We start from the raw sequence: 16605 nt of genomic DNA on the forward strand, positions 1-16605 counted from the left end.
ATCCGACTGCGCAGGCAACGGAGACGCAGGAGCAGAAACCTGTGTTTGTTGTTGTTGTTGCTTACCCTGATTCTGCTTTTTAGGCCAATTTTGTTTCTTGGACTTTTGTTGACCACTAGTTTCCGATGTCTGACCCTGGGGCTGCTTTTTCTCTTTATCAGAAAAAGCCTTAAGCCCCTTCGCATTGCGGCCAACCGTTTTATAAGCAGCCACAATGATCCTTGCCAACTGACGGGGTCTTTCGGCCTCGGGAATTAACGCTAAAGCGTTAGTAACCTGAAAGTTCCCTGCATCTCCCATGACATTTGCAAGGATTAGATCGCAAACTACATCAAAGGAGCCACACAGGCGCATACCCAATTCGACCGCCGACTCCGGTCCGTGTTCATCCTGAACACGTTTAAGGACCGCACCCAGATTGGTCACAGACGGGGTGCCGTAGCACCTCGAATAGACAGCTGCAAAAGTCTTACCCCAGGTCTCACAGTCAACAAGCTCAGGTGCCAAATCTTTCGGTAAACTAAGTGTAAGAATCCGGTGCTTATCACCGGGATTCGTATTAGGAAACACAGCTTCCAGCTGGCCGAATTTCTCTGCAAGCCAGAACGGAAAATCATCCTTGTCCTGCGGCTTTTTGCCCATCACGGAATTCACCATGACAGGATTGATTTTCAAACCAGCCTGCTCTGCACGAAGCTGTGCACCCCTAGGGGCTACGTCTTGAACATTACGGCTAGTGTAATGAACAAGCGCTCTAATCACTGCCACTGCGACTTCATGAAGTTGCCGCAGATCAGCCACGTTGCAAGTGGCGCGATTAGGGTGAGGAGTGAATCCAGCCAAAGCGGGCCAAGGAGTGCCCGGAATGGACAAAGGACCCAACCTCGGAGCGGTTAAAGCGTGTGGTAGGGCGCCACCAAACCAAACTCCATGCTGCCAAGCGTCAATAGGAACCTCCAGCGCTCTGTACGGAGCATACGCAGCCGGTACAGCCGTAGCAGTGTAGGTGTGGAAAACACCAGAATTGGCGTTCACCGCCGGAAATGTCACCCACGAATAAAATAGTTCGTACGGGTAAGCATGTTCCGCACTCACCACTAGAACAACAGCCAAGCCTTCCATAGGGACATTATAAGCCCGCAAATGGTCACGCACCGCAATGCGACTATGCTGCGGGATGTCCACGGCTTATGCCATGTCAGCACAGGAAAGTGAATAAACAAAGATTACTTTGTAGCACAACTGGGTAGTAATTCAATGAAACCGTTTTTAGATAGATTCAAGCTTGAAAAAAGACCTATTTCAAAAATAGGTAGGTTTTTCCGACACTGCCGTTTTCCGGAAACGGGAATGAAGGGGTTAAGGTTTGAATGATATACTACTCGAGTGTCATGATATAAGGCCAACAACGTTTGGGCGCCATGTAGCAGGGTTTTCGTTCTCCCACAGAACTGTGCACAGAGATCTAGAACCTGGGTGAGTTAGGGTGACCCAAAACTCACCTTTGTTTCAGAAATCCCCTTACCAAGCTAGCTACAGTGTCTCATCGGTAGTAATTACTTCCCAATGACTTAGACAATCCAGAACATGAACTTAGGGTACCTCAGGTATCGTGGAACACATGAACACTCTTTCGTTATATAATCATTACAAACCAAAACTGGGAGGCAAAGAACACACGTGCAAGTTTGAAATTTTATTTTTCAATGCAAGGTTCTCAAACGCAGTATCTTGTATAATACCAACATACATATTATAAAAATCAGAGTTAGCAGCATAGTCACTAATCCATAATAAGCAAAAGGTGATAGCATGTTATGATGCAAAAATCTATAGAATTCTGTATCACCTATATTTCGCGCACCCTATTCAGTATATTATATTATATCTAAGAAGGTCTCGTTTGGGTTCTAGCAGGGCGGGCCCATACCTCTAATTCTCAGTAGGAGTGGATCACATCAACAGCTACCAGCTCTCTGCATGCGAAGCATCAAGTGTGTTGATTCATTCCCTGTAACTATATCTTAAACCCGCGTAGAGCCCAATGTTGGCAGCAACATTATTTGTGTTATGTCTAATGTGGTGCAAGGATCAGGCCTTCAGCAACCTTGTGTTAGGTTATTCTTAGAGGGTGCAGTTCTCGGTGTGCAGACAGTTGTACCAAGTGTGCCAAGCACGACTGATACCAGAGCAATAACATATTATTCTCAAATAAATCACATCTTTCGTCTAGGTTGAAAGCTACAATAACAATTAGGTGTTGTGTGCAAACTGAAGCTGAAATAAAATATGGCGTTTAAACATTTAATAAGCTCATGCTAACTTAACACAATATATAGAAACGTAGTAACCATATGACACACCCTTTACCCCTTTAAAAGTAAAAACAACACAAAAAAACTAACAATTACCCATAATAGATAGCAAATAATTAACAATAATAAACAACTATATATTAATTAATTAAACACAAATTACTTCCCACCATTTACCCCTATAAACACAACAAAACACACCTAAATTTAATTCATTTAATTAATATCAATTGACAAATAGTTATTTATAAAAAATAAACAAACTACTTAACACCCTTTTCGCCTATAAACCCTAAAACACACACCTAAACTTAATTACACAATTGCCATAATTAATTAACAATTAATTAACAACCATCTATTAATTCATAAATTAAAAATAAATTACTTCCCACTCTTTACACCTATAAACACCACAACACACACCTAAAATTATTTACACATTTACCACAATGAATTATCAATTAAGCAATTAAAATAATTAACTATTATTCATTAATCAACAAAAAATAAATTACTTCCCACTCTTTAAACCTACAAACACCAAACCATACACCTACATTTTTTTTACACAATTACCATTATTAATTACCAATTAATTAATTATAGGTAATAAAGAAACAATTATTAATTCATCAATTAAAAATAAATTACTTCCAAACCTTTTGGCCTAATGGCTAGGATGGTCGACCTCGAATCTGGGGGACTGGGTTCGAGTCTTGACAATGACGCTGAACATCCTTTGATTTTGGGAAAATCAGGTAATCTCCCTGTGCTTAACAAAAATTAATATGTCCTGATGTAATGCAACTGATGCTCTGTGTAGCACTCTGATACCCAATTCGGTTCAAGTTTGCGCTCAATAAAACTCTGTAAAAATAAATAACTAAATAAACACCAACGCACACACTTAAAATTAATTACACAATTACCATAACTAATTACCAGTCAATTCATTAAAATTAATTAAGAACCATTGATTAATTCATCAACTAAAAATAAATTACTTCCCTCCCTTTACCCCAATGAACACCACAAAACACACCTGCAATTAATTACACAATTTACACAATTTCCGCAAATTAATTACCAATTAATTAAATATTATTAATTAACAACAAATTATTAATAAATTACATAACACTATAACATCTCAATTAAACACATATTAGTAAATTAAAAATAATAAATTAATGTAATATAATTAAATTACTTACCACCCTATTCCCTTATAAACCCACAGCCCGCAACAGAACTAAAAAAGCAAAATTCTAATTAAAAAAAATGAATAACTACAAAAATGTTAACCCATATATATAAAAATACAAACAATCCTTATGCAAAAACACTTCACATACATTTAAAATATGTACTAAAATATATAACATTAATTAGAAAAAGATATTTTTAACAACTATATCCTTGCAAGCGATATTAAACACCTCACTATTTTTTAAATCAATATTACCTACCTAAAGTTGATATTCTTGTCCATGATATTCTTGCTGTCAATATTTCTGAACCACTATATTTATGACTCGATATTTGTGCAACTCAATATTTCTTACTCGATGTTCTGTCTGCACAACATTTTAGGTCTGGGACATTTATTTCTTATTATTTGTCTTTTGTTAATGTAACTAACTAATACATTCAATTCTAGTCCGAAGTTGCTTTCACATAGTTTAAACATGTTATTTCGTAGGTTGCTTTGATGAAACACTATACATTGGACACATAAGACACATTAACATTGAAGCTCACTCCCACACAACCAGAACCACTAGCCATCAAACCGTCCATACACACCAACCCAGCCACTCTTCGCATACACTGAAACAAAATACAGCAGGGAAACAGATTTGATTTTAGACATTGTAGTGTTGTGAGCTAGAGTCATTCTCACTTATATCCACAATGACCTATGAGGTAGGCTTTTGGGGCTTAGTAGACCTGAAGGACATTCATGTCATAGATAACATGATTTTACATATGCTACTGGCTGTCCCAATGAATATTTACACATTTATTTTGCCATCTAGAGTTGGGGATTTCGTATTTGGTCACTTGCTCTTTTTTTTTCCATTTGCCTAATTCAGAGTTTTAACTGTTCAGTGATATTTGATTGCCTAACCCTGGAGTTTCAGGAAAATATTACATGGATAAAATATGTAGAATCCTGGTTGGCATATGTAGGGAAGTTGGACCTATGTTTAATCCTGAATGCATTATTCTCTTGGCATGTAATAAGATGTAGTTTATTTTTTTAATAAACGTTCTGAGGAAAGTATTTAATATGAGCACAAAAAGCCCGCTGTGTACGCTTACACTGTAATTTTTACTACCAGTTTGATCAAGCCATATTTATTACCTGGCTACAACAATGGGCCCAGATTTCTCTTAAGACATATTAGACCTAACTTGTTGATTGATTATTTAGTTTTTCCTAGACAGGCTTGTGAAATGATGGTTTGCCAGTATGTTTGTGTGATAATCGTTCCAAGCTGTCAACAGTACATTTATTGTTGATTTGCACTACTTATTCAAATAAATGCTTGGTAATACCTTTTTTGCAGTTATAAAAATTTAGCCATTATAGGCCGGTGTTTTCTTATCTGAGACTGGAAAACGTTTTTGCCTTCAAAGACCTCTGAGGACTGGAACCAACCTGACAAGTCAATTCAAGAAAGGTGCGTGGCTACTGGGCAAAATATTCAAGTTGCTCATGACTCAGGACTTTTCCAGAGCATTAAATCCGTTTCAGTGGGATCTCACAGACAAGGTATCAGGTCACGTGGAGCCCTCTTCAGCCACAGTATGCAGTCATGCCCTACTGGTGGAATAGGAGTTTTAAAAATGGGCTTGATTTAGAGTTTAGAGTTTGGTGGATAGTTAATGTACCATTGCCACAGCAGAGTGCTTTACTCCCACCGTGGCAAGGGCACTTCACTTGCTAATTTTAGAGATGCTACCCTGCCCTGCAGCATTATATGCAATGACAGTTTGACGGATGGATGATGGAGCTGTATGTCACACTTTTAGTATTTCTTTTATTTTCAAAAACAAAATGCTAGAGCAGGATTTTGTTTTTGAAAACAAAAAAAGCAATGGCCTACTCACCCTATGAGTTTCTCTCATGGCATGAGGGTCAATTTGCAGTTTTCACTGCCCCTTACTGCCAGGTTTTACATGATGATGGCAGACAATGCAAACTTGCCATTTGTCTGCCTACTCTAAATAGGGCCATCAGACAAATGGCAAAACCTCCAATGGCCATTACTCTGCTGAGCCGTCAGAGTTGTATGTCGGTGGAGTAGACTCTGCTGTCGACAAGTTGATGGTCCGTCTGAATTTAAATAAAGTAGGCAGACATTCAGTTTGGTGGAGAGGGTACTCCTATGTTGTTGTGATAGAGTACACTCTCCATCAAACTATAAATCAGCCCCTAAGTCTGGAGGTAGAGATTTTCACTGTGTGAAGGGGTAAAAAATACCAGCCATCATGGGCTATCCACAGGTGCGAAATTTTAATTTCTCCGGTTCTAAGCTTTCCCACCAAAAATCAATGGCTTCACCAAACCTGGGGTAGTGTGTTCCACCAAGCAGAGGCTAAGAAAGAGGTGATTCCAAAACTTAGGGGCCGATTAGGATTGCGGTGAATCCGCATCCTCTGGGCCGGCGGAAGCCACCGCCGGGCTGGAGGATGCGGATTCACCACCTGGGTGAGGGAAAACACCAACCGCCACATTACGATGGCGTTGGGATCAGCGGCAGACGGCAAGTCCGTCCGCGGCTGATCCGAGATGGGTGTACGCAAATATGGTGGCGGTGTCTGCAAGACACCGCCAGCCATATTACGATGCAAGCGGAAACATGCTTTTCCACGGCGGCTTTTCTGCCGTGGAAAAGCATGTGGTCTTTTGTTTTTGGGGGCCCGTTGCGAGCCCCCAGGGTGTTGGGGGGTGCACATGGGGCATTTGCATGCACAATGCGGCAGGCACCGCGCGGTGCCTGCCGATTTGTGCATGCAAATGCACAGCATGCATATTTGACTTTGCGGCAGGTGCTGCTTAAAGCAGCACCCGCCGCAATGTTATGTATATAGGATGTGACCGCCAGGGTGGCGGTCACATCCTAATTCCAACAGAGGGACCATCGCTGCCCCTGCAGATGGTCCCTCCACCTCGATGAAATTTTGGGGAGTGATACAGAAAAAAAACAGTTCAGAAACGATGGCTTTTGTTATGTAGTGTGAATCTGTTCAGCCTTTTTTAAGAAATATGGGGCAAGATTTACAAGCCCCTGGCGCTACTTTTGCATCACTGTTCCCTTTGTTAAAAATTAAGCAAAAGTGGCGCAATAGCCTTGTAAATAAGTCCCTATGTGTTTAAAGAGGTGCTCAGGGTGCTCATGGAGCACTTAACATTATCGTGCTATCTAGATGGTGGGTCCGGAGGGAGTCCTGCTGTACCTTAATTTTAGAAAATTGAGTGACCTGATTGGCTGCGAGGGTTTTTCTTCCCTTCAGTCCTGCGGAATCTGTACAGTTATTGCAGGATCAAGGAACTTGATTGGCTTGGCGGCAACTTGGAGACAAATGTTACGACATTGCAGGACTCGGGTACTCAGTTCCTCTGTCCTTAGTTTATAAAAATAGTAAGATATAAGTAGCAGGGTAGGGGTGCCCTTATGTCCTAGCCCTTATAGGGAGGCAGCCAAAATAATTAAAAAAGAAATTGTGCCGTGGCTCCTGTAGTATACTGCAGGACCCAGCACAATCTCTCCATGTAGTGTTGAGGGACTCTTGTGGGAGCAATCTTACAGGGAGAGAACACAAGTTTCAACAATTGAATCATGGAACCGTGGGTGGTGCTTTAGTTGCAGTACCACAGGAGTACAGTGGTTCAGTGAAAAATAATTAAAATAATAAAATAATACAAATAAACATTTGTATATATATTTTAATAATATTTTAATACAAATAGACAAGGAAAATGTGGGGTGGGGTTTGTGGGAGGATGACCTCCTGTTTGGGTTAGGTGAAGGGCCTGGCAGGAGGATAAGCTCTGCAGCTACCTAAACACTGTACACAACCAAAGGCCTGGTGTTAGACCTGTCTGGCTTTTTGACGTAGTCCCTCCTCATTATTATTTATTTTGTCCCCTTTTTGCCCCTCATACCCTTGATAATTTTTTGTCTACTGACTTTTTGTAGGTGTTGGCCAGGGGGATAGGTGTTCTTTCCCCCCCTCATAATCTTTTACCTCAGGCCCAGAGGCCTGTTCTGACAGGAAAGTTGGCACCACCTAAAATGGTGGCCACCAACTGCCCTAACTGTCACACACAGAACTTGGCCATAGCCTAGCATAGGGCATTCTAGAACCTTCTGGTCCATTCTGGACCACTGAAGGGCAGCCTATATAAGGGGGAATGCGAGGCAGCCATTTTGTCTACCTGTGAGAGTCAGCTGGAGGATAGGCTATCTCGGAAGGTGGGGAAAGGCTAGTGAGAGGGTTGGTCTCCTGTGAAGGGAAGCAGCCTAGTGAATCCACTCCTTTACTCCTTCTTTGGGATTCTTGTCTTGTCCCCGCTGGGGAAGTTTCAGGGAGACCCTGGGCGCCTAACTGACCCCTAGCTTTAGGATAGAGGGGTGAGGACAGGAGAAGGAGACTGCGGAGCTGTGGAGCGCAGTCCTCTGCCCAGTGGGAGGATCTGAATTAAGGAAGACTCCTGAGCCTGTTATCTGTCCAGTAAGGAGGGCTGGGGTTCCAGTGCCGGAAAAGTGCACAGTGACTTTCTACTGAGGAAGCCCCCCTTTGATTCCCCCTCCCTTCTGAGGATAGGAAGAAAGCTGGTGGCCTGGGTAGCGCTGTACACCCCTTACCTGTGGCAGGACTGGTAGTGAGCCGATCCCCCTCTGATTGCTAAGGTGGTGAAGTGTGGAGGAAAGTCCCATCTCATCTGAGAAGTCCTGAGCGCTTCTGCCGTGATCGGGACCCCGGGGGCGCCTTCCGCGCTATAGTCGCATTGTTGGGAAGCGACCCGGTTGCCAGGGAAGAGCAAGATGCTACAAAAAAGGCGCCTTCGCGCATGCCCAAAGCGGGTTAATCGTCTCCGCAGGAAGGGCCTAGGGTCGGGCAGGTCCGGGAGTAGCGTTTCCTTCCTGAGAGCGGGCGCTGTGGAAGGAGGGACCGGCGCGAGCGCTTCCGCGGATGACGGAGAGATCAGTCGCCCCGCCGATCGACGTGAGGAGGAAGCACCGGAGCGAGTGCTTCAGCGCATGCCCGCGGGAGCAGTGACCCCGCCGAACAACGTGAGGAGCCGGCTGCAGCCCGAGTGAGTGTCTCCCTGTTCCCCCTGCTCGCGCGCCACGCAGAGGAGCTGGCCGAGTAGGGAGAGGGAACTGAGGGACTCGGCTGCTTTTGGGGGCATTGTGAAATCGGCCCTGCTCTCCGCTCGAGCGCCCAGCAGAGGAGCTGGCCCGAGTGAGGAGAGAGCAGGGGAGCTTCCAGGGAGCCTTCGCCCCATTTCATTGATTGACCACCTCGGTGGTGTACTCAGCCCCCCCCCACCTTGCTTCTGACACAGAAAAGGACCCAACCACGCGGTGGAAACAAGTAAGGAGAAGAAGTGCAGGGGGAAGTGGCGCTTTTGCCTACAGTGGAGTGAATTAAATACTGGTCAGTCAATCCCTGCTCAACACAGGTTGGGGAATAGCATAAAGAAGCCAGATCTGGCCAATGTTGTGAACTGATTAACTGTACTGTTAATGATAACAAGTGAAATAAGTTAATATCCCTGAAAGTAGAGCTACTGTTTTTATATCCTCTAGGTGTAATGAGAGTTACTATTGATGTGGATTTTTAATGACAGTGAACACTGCTGAAAAGATCTCTATAAAGTCCAGGAAATCTGCATGTACTTATATTGAGCTGTAGTTTTCTCTCCCCAGATTCTAGCGGATTAATATTTAACCTGATTGATTATAAGGTACTGAACTGTGAACCCTAAAGTAATAGGCTTAAGAATACTGAAGAAGCTAATTGATAATCTGCTTGTAATTTAAAAGGTATAACTGCTGATTCTAAAGTAACCTGAAATGTTTTGAGCTTTATATTTTGAGAACAAGGAGTATATTATTTTTATAAAGCAGTACGTATTTTCCCACATCTTTTTGGTGTAGTGTTTTCTTTTTGAGTGATATTGCGTGGTTTTACTGTTGGGTGGTCTGCAACCTTTACACTGTGCCTCTGAATGTTAGTCTTGCCCTAGGCCAGGCTACCCCAGTTCCAACATATTGGTGCCTAGCGGTGGGATACTGACTTGGTTGCGGCTACTCACTAGTAATTCGACGTAATACACTAAACCTACACCAGGAGTTTTCTCCTTGCGGCCCTCCCAATTTGTCTTTTTGATTTTTCCAAATTTATTCCTGGTGGTGGGTGGAGTTGGCTTTAGGTTGCCCTTGCAACTCTGAAATTTCTGGTGTGCATCTAGGTTTGCCTGACTCACAATGGAGTTCGCTGTGGAAAACCTAGAGGTCTATTCCGTGTCACAATTGAAAATGTTCTGCCAGCAAATGGGGGTATTTTTCAAACATGGTGCCAGGAAGGGGGATCTCCAGACCAGTTTTAGGGCTTGGGTGGAGGCACACCAAGAAAAGAAGGAGGAGGATGAAGAGGCCGACCAGGACACGGTGGGGGAGGTAGAAGAGTTATTCCACACTGAAGGGGAAAACTTACTCCCAGGACCAGTGTCCTACTCCAGAAGGGGCAGTAGCATCTCTGGGGGAAGCCTAACGGAAGCCGAGCTCACCGATAGGAGGGAGAAAAAACAGTTAAGGTGGGAGTTGGCTAAGTTGGAGCAGGAGAAAGAGGAGAGGAGGATGGCCCACGAGTTCAGATTGAAGGAGCTGGAGCTCCAAAGCCTGCGAAGGGGGTCCTCTCCTGGTAGGCATGGTGGCAGCGAACCAAAGGAGACAGCCAGGGAGACCAAACCCTACTTACCCAAAGACCTGATAGCGAGCTTCAGTCAGGGGGACGATATAGCTAAGTGGCTGGCTGCTTATGAGGTTTCTCTGAGGGTTCATGGGGTGCAGGAGAAGCACTGGGGGGGTAGTTTGTATAAGTACATGCCTCCTGCTGGTCGGGACACCTTGCTGGCCCTGGAACCAGAGGAACAGACAAACTACCCCACCATGAAGCTGGCGTTGTTAAGGAAGTTCGGGCTTACCCCAGAAAGGTACCGACAGAAGTTTAGGGGGAGCCACAAATTAAGCACTCAGAACTGGGTGGACTTCCTTGACTACGCCAGAAAGGCCTTAGAGGGTTGGGTCAAGGGCAGTGAGGTAAAAGATTATGAGGGGCTGTACGATCTATTTTTGAGAGAACACCTCCTTGAGAAATGTTTTCCCGAGCTGCACCAACACCTGGTGGACAGCAAGCTGACCAATCCCCGGAAGCTTGCAGAGGAGGCGGACATCTGGGCAAGTACCCGGGTGTCCTCCAAGGGGACTGGAGGGGAATCTCAAAAAGCCGGACAGGGCGCCCCCTAGAAGAAGGAGGGGGGGGAGAAAAAGAAAGAGTTCTCTAAAGGTCCCCAAAATAACTTCCAAGGGAAGGGAGCAGGTTTCACCCCTAGGGCAAACCCACCCAGAAACCCTAATCCTGGCCAAAGCCAGCAGCCAAGGGTTCTCCACTGTTTTGAATGTGGTGGTGTTGGACATTATAAGGGGGATGTCAGATGCCCAAAGAGACCACCCCCTCCCACCGGAGGAAAGTCACCGGGAGTAGCTAGTGTAGCGCTCGGGGAAGAGTTGCCCTTAGATAAGGGGGGTGAGTGGGCGGGTGTCACCTTAGTGTCCCTGGGAGAGCGGGAGATGGTGCCAAAGATCCAGGTGCCCCCAAATACTACAAAGTATGGGCAATGGGTTACCATCAATGGCCAGAGAGGGGAGGCTCTGAGAGATACAGGAGCCAGTATGACTATGGTGAGAAGTCAGCTGGTGTCTCCAGAGCAGGTTGTTCCTAATGTACTCCACCCCGCCGCGATGGCTGACGGCAGAATGGGCCACTATCCAGTGGCCGAGGTTCCCTTTGAGTGGGAGGGGGTTGCAGGTTCACTTCGAGTTGCCGTAAGCCCTGCCGTGCCAGTCGATTGTCTGTTGGGGAATGACATGGAACACAACACTTGGAGAGAGGTGGAATACCGGACGCATTCTGCGATGCTGGGTACACCTGACTGGGCCTGTGTCAGCACACGGTCTGCGACTGCCCGGAGAGGGAGTTCGCCTGGGTTGGAGCCTGGAACAATGGCCCAACCCGCTGCTAAGAAGGGACAGACCCGGAGACAGAGAAAGCCTGCTCCGGCTTCCACACCCCATGAGACAGATCGGCCACCTGCGGTGGTGGACCAGGAGTCCGTGGAGGGGGAAGTAGACTCTCTGGAGGATTTACCCATCCCTGCGGAGTGGCATGTGGAGGGAGGTCCTACCAGAGAGGAATTCTGTAAGGGGCAGAGGGAGTGCCCCACCCTTGACGGACTGAGGCGACAGGCTGAAGCCCAAGCAGCAGGTGATGTTACGGGACATTACCATATTTCCTGGGAGGATGGACTCCTCTACAGTGAACCCAAGGTACCCTTGCCTGGTTCATCAAGGGCCTTGGTAGTCCCACAACAGTACCGAGCCTTTCTTTTGGAATTGGCTCATGCCATACCCCTGGCAGGACACTTAGGCCAGGACAAGACCTTTGCACGGCTTGTCCTCCACTTTTACTGGCCTCAGATGAAAGTGGCGTCCAACACATACTGTCGGACATGTGTAACCTGCCAGGCCAGTGGGAAAACAGGGGTGAAGCTAAAGGCTCCCCTGGAACCACTTCCAGTCGTTAGCACACCCTTTGAGAGGGTGGGCATCGACATTGTAGGGCCTTTAGATCCACCAACCACAGCTGGTCACAGGTTTATCCTGGTGCTGGTGGATCATGCCACACGGTACCCAGAGGCAATACCTCTGAGGACAGTCACTGCACCTGTAGTGGCAAGAGCCCTAATGGGAATCTTTATCCGAGTGGGATTTCCCAAGGAAGTTGTGTCTGACAGGGGAACCAACTTCATGTCAGCTTAGATGCGGGCAATGTGGAAGGAGTGTGGAGTGACCTACCGGTTCACCACTCCTTATCAGCCCCAGTCGAATGGACTGGTTGAGAGGTTTAATAAGACCTTGAAGGGCATGATCAGAAGTCTGCCCGAAAGCCTGCGGAGGAAATGGGACGTCCTCCTACCCTGTTTACTCTTTTCCTACAGGGAAGTGCCCCAGAAGGGAGTGGGCTTCAGCCCCTTTGAGCTTCTGTATGGGCACCCTGTACGCGGACCTCTCAGCCTGGTGAAGGATGGTTGGGAGAAGTCTCCCAGGAAACCCCCCCAGGATGTGGTGAGCTACATGCTGGCCTTCAGGAGCCAAATGGCGAAGTTGTGGAAGCAAGCTTCTGACAACTTGGAGGCCAGCCAGGCAGTCATGAAGGAGTGGTATGACCACAATGCTCACCAGGTGGAATTGGAGCCTGGACAGAAAGTGTGGGTGATGGAGCCTGGAGAGCTTAGCGCCCTCCAGGATCGCTGGACAGGCCCCTTTGAGGTGTTGGAGAAGAAGGGTAAGGCCACATACCTGGTGGACCTTAAGACCCCTCGACAGCCCCTATGGGTGCTGCATGCCAACCGTCTCAAGCCCCACCATGAGAGGCCCGAAGTCATGTTGATGATGGTGACTGACGGGGAAGAGGAAGCGGAAAGCGAACCTCTCCCAGATCTCTTTTTGTCTCAAGAGAAGGATGGGTCAGTGGAGGGAGTGATTCTCTCTCCTACTCTAACTCCTGAGCAACGGGAGGACTGCCGCCAGATACTGGAGCAGTACTCTTCGTTGTTCTCCCTTGTCCCGGGAAGGACCCACCTGTGTACCCATGACGTGGACACAGGAGACAGCCCACCAGTGAAGTCAAAGACCTACCGGCTGTCTGACAAGGTGAAGGCTAGCATCCATGGAGAGGTTGCCAAGATGCTAGAGCTGGGAGTTATTGAACCTTCCAACAGCCCTTGGTCCAGTCTGGTGGTGCTCGTGCCAAAAGCCGCACCACCAGGCACCACACCTGAACTGAGGTTTTGTGTGGATTACCGAGGACTGAATTCAGTGACAAGGACTGATGCTCATCCGATCCCTAGGGCGGATGAATTGATTGACCGGCTAGGAGCTGCCCAATATCTGAGTACCTTTGATCTCACTTCAGGGTACTGGCAGATCTCCTTGACAGATGGAGCAAGGGAAAGGTCAGCCTTCTCCACGCCTGAGGGACACTACCAGTTCTGTGTGATGCCCTTTGGGCTCAAGAACGCCCCTGCTACATTTCAGCGGCTGGTGAACCAGGTCCTCTCTGGAATGGAGAGTTTCTCTGCTGCTTACCTGGATGACATTGCTGTCTTCAGTAGCAGTTGGGAGGACCATCTGCAGCATTTGCAAGCAGTTCTCCAGGCCCTGAGACAAGCTGGATTGACCATCAAAGCCAGCAAATGCCAGATTGGGCAGGGGTCGGTTGTGTACCTTGTACACTTGGTGGGTAGGGGGACTGTGCAGCCCCTGCAGGCGAAGATTGAGGCAATCATGGCCTGGGAAACCCCCAAGACACAAACTGAGGTCCGAGCTTTCCTGGGCCTCACAGGCTACTACCGTCACTTTGTGAAGGGGTATGGCACTATTGTAGCGCCCCTCACAGAGCTCACCTCCAAGAAACAACCTCGACAGGTACTTTGGACGGGAGCTTGTCAGCAAGCTTTCGAGAAGTTGAAACAGGCAATGTGTGCGGCACCGGTCCTGAAGGCCCCAGAATTCTCCAAGGAGTTCATTGTCCAAACAGATGCATCAGAACATGGCATTGGGGCAGTGTTATCGCAACTGAATGAAGAGGGCCTGGATCAACCTGTAGTCTTCTCATCCAGGAGACTGCTTCCCCGGGAACAGAAGTGGAGTGCCATTGAGAGGGAAGCTTTTGCGGTGGTGTGGGCTCTGAAGAAGCTGCGGCCATACCTCTTTGGCTCGCACTTCCTGCTTCAGACTGACCACAGACCCCTTCGTTGGCTGATGCAAATGAAGGGGGAAAATCCCAAGTTGTTGAGCTGGTCCATCTCCCTACAGGGAATGGACTTCCGGGTGGAACATCGGCCTGGAGTGGACCATGCCAATGCAGACGGTCTCTCCAGGTATTTCCGCCTTAGTGATGAGGACTCCCAAGGGGGTGGGTAGTTCTCCCCACTTTCAGCTGGGGGGGACGCGTGTTAGACCTGTCTGGCTTTTTGACGTAGTCCCTCCTCATTATTATTTATTTTGTCCCCTTTTTGCCCCTCATACCCTTGATAATTTTTTGTCTACTGACTTTTTGTAGGTGTTGGCCAGGGGGATAGGTGTTCTTTCCCCCCTCATAATCTTTTACCTCAGGCCCAGAGGCCTGTTCTGACAGGAAAGTTGGCACCACCTAAAATGGTGGCCACCAACTGCCCTAACTGTCACACACAGAACTTGGCCATAGCCTAGCATAGGGCATTCTAGAACCTTCTGGTCCATTCTGGACCACTGAAGGGCAGCCTATATAAGGCGGAATGCGAGGCAGCCATTTTGTCTACCTGTGAGAGTCAGCTGGAGGATAGGCTATCTCGGAAGGTGGGGAAAGGCTAGTGAGAGGGTTGGTCTCCTGTGAAGGGAAGCAGCCTAGTGAATCCACTCCTTTACTCCTTCTTTGGGATTCTTGTCTTGTCCCCGCTGGGGAAGTTTCAGGGAGACCCTGGGCGCCTAACTGACCCCTAGCTTTAGGATAGAGGGGTGAGGACAGGAGAAGGAGACTGCGGAGCTGTGGAGCGCAGTCCTCTGCCCAGTGGGAGGATCTGAATTAAGGAAGACTCCTGAGCCTGTTATCTGTCCAGTAAGGAGGGCTGGGGTTCCAGTGCCGGAAAAGTGCACAGTGACTTTCTACTGAGGAAGCCCCCCTTTGATTCCCCCTCCCTTCTGAGGATAGGAAGAAAGCTGGTGGCCTGGGTAGCGCTGTACACCCCTTACCTGTGGCAGGACTGGTAGTGAGCCGATCCCCCTCTGATTGCTAAGGTGGTGAAGTGTGGAGGAAAGTCCCATCTCATCTGAGAAGTCCTGAGCGCTTCTGCCGTGATCGGGACCCCGGGGGCGCCTTCCGCGCTATAGTCGCATTGTTGGGAAGCGACCCGGTTGCCAGGGAAGAGCAAGATGCTACAAAAAAGGCGCCTTCGCGCATGCCCAAAGCGGGTTAATCGTCTCCGCAGGAAGGGCCTAGGGTCGGGCAGGTCCGGGAGTAGCGTTTCCTTCCTGAGAGCGGGCGCTGTGGAAGGAGGGACCGGCGCGAGCGCTTCCGCGGATGACGGAGAGATCAGTCGCCCCGCCGATCGACGTGAGGAGGAAGCACCGGAGCGAGTGCTTCAGCGCATGCCCGCGGGAGCAGTGACCCCGCCGAACAACGTGAGGAGCCGGCTGCAGCCCGAGTGAGTGTCTCCCTGTTCCCCCTGCTCGCGCGCCACGCAGAGGAGCTGGCCGAGTAGGGAGAGGGAACTGAGGGACTCGGCTGCTTTTGGGGGCATTGTGAAATCGGCCCTGCTCTCCGCTCGAGCGCCCAGCAGAGGAGCTGGCCCGAGTGAGGAGAGAGCAGGGGAGCTTCCAGGGAGCCTTCGCCCCATTTCATTGATTGACCACCTCGGTGGTGTACTCAGCCCCCCCCCACCTTGCTTCTGACACAGAAAAGGACCCAACCACGCGGTGGAAACAAGTAAGGAGAAGAAGTGCAGGGGGAAGTGGCGCTTTTGCCTACAGTGGAGTGAATTAAATACTGGTCAGTCAATCCCTGCTCAACACAGGTTGGGGAATAGCATAAAGAAGCCAGATCTGGCCAATGTTGTGAACTGATTAACTGTACTGTTAATGATAACAAGTGAAATAAGTTAATATCCCTGAAAGTAGAGCTACTGTTTTTATATCCTCTAGGTGTAATGAGAGTTACTATTGATGTGGATTTTTAATGACAGTGAACACTGCTGAAAAGATCTCTATAAAGTCCAGGAAATCTGCATGTACTTATATTGAGCTGTAGTTTTCTCTCCCCAGATTCTAGCGGATTAATATTTAACCTGATTGATTATAAGGTACTGAACTGTGAACCCTAAAGTAATAGGCTTAAGAATACTGAAGAAGCTAATTGATAATCTGCTTGTAATTTAAAAGGTATAACT

This window comes from Lissotriton vulgaris, chromosome 4_1, assembly GCF_964263255.1.
Source record: "Lissotriton vulgaris chromosome 4_1, aLisVul1.2, whole genome shotgun sequence".
In the NCBI taxonomy this organism is placed as follows: domain Eukaryota; kingdom Metazoa; phylum Chordata; class Amphibia; order Caudata; family Salamandridae; genus Lissotriton; species Lissotriton vulgaris.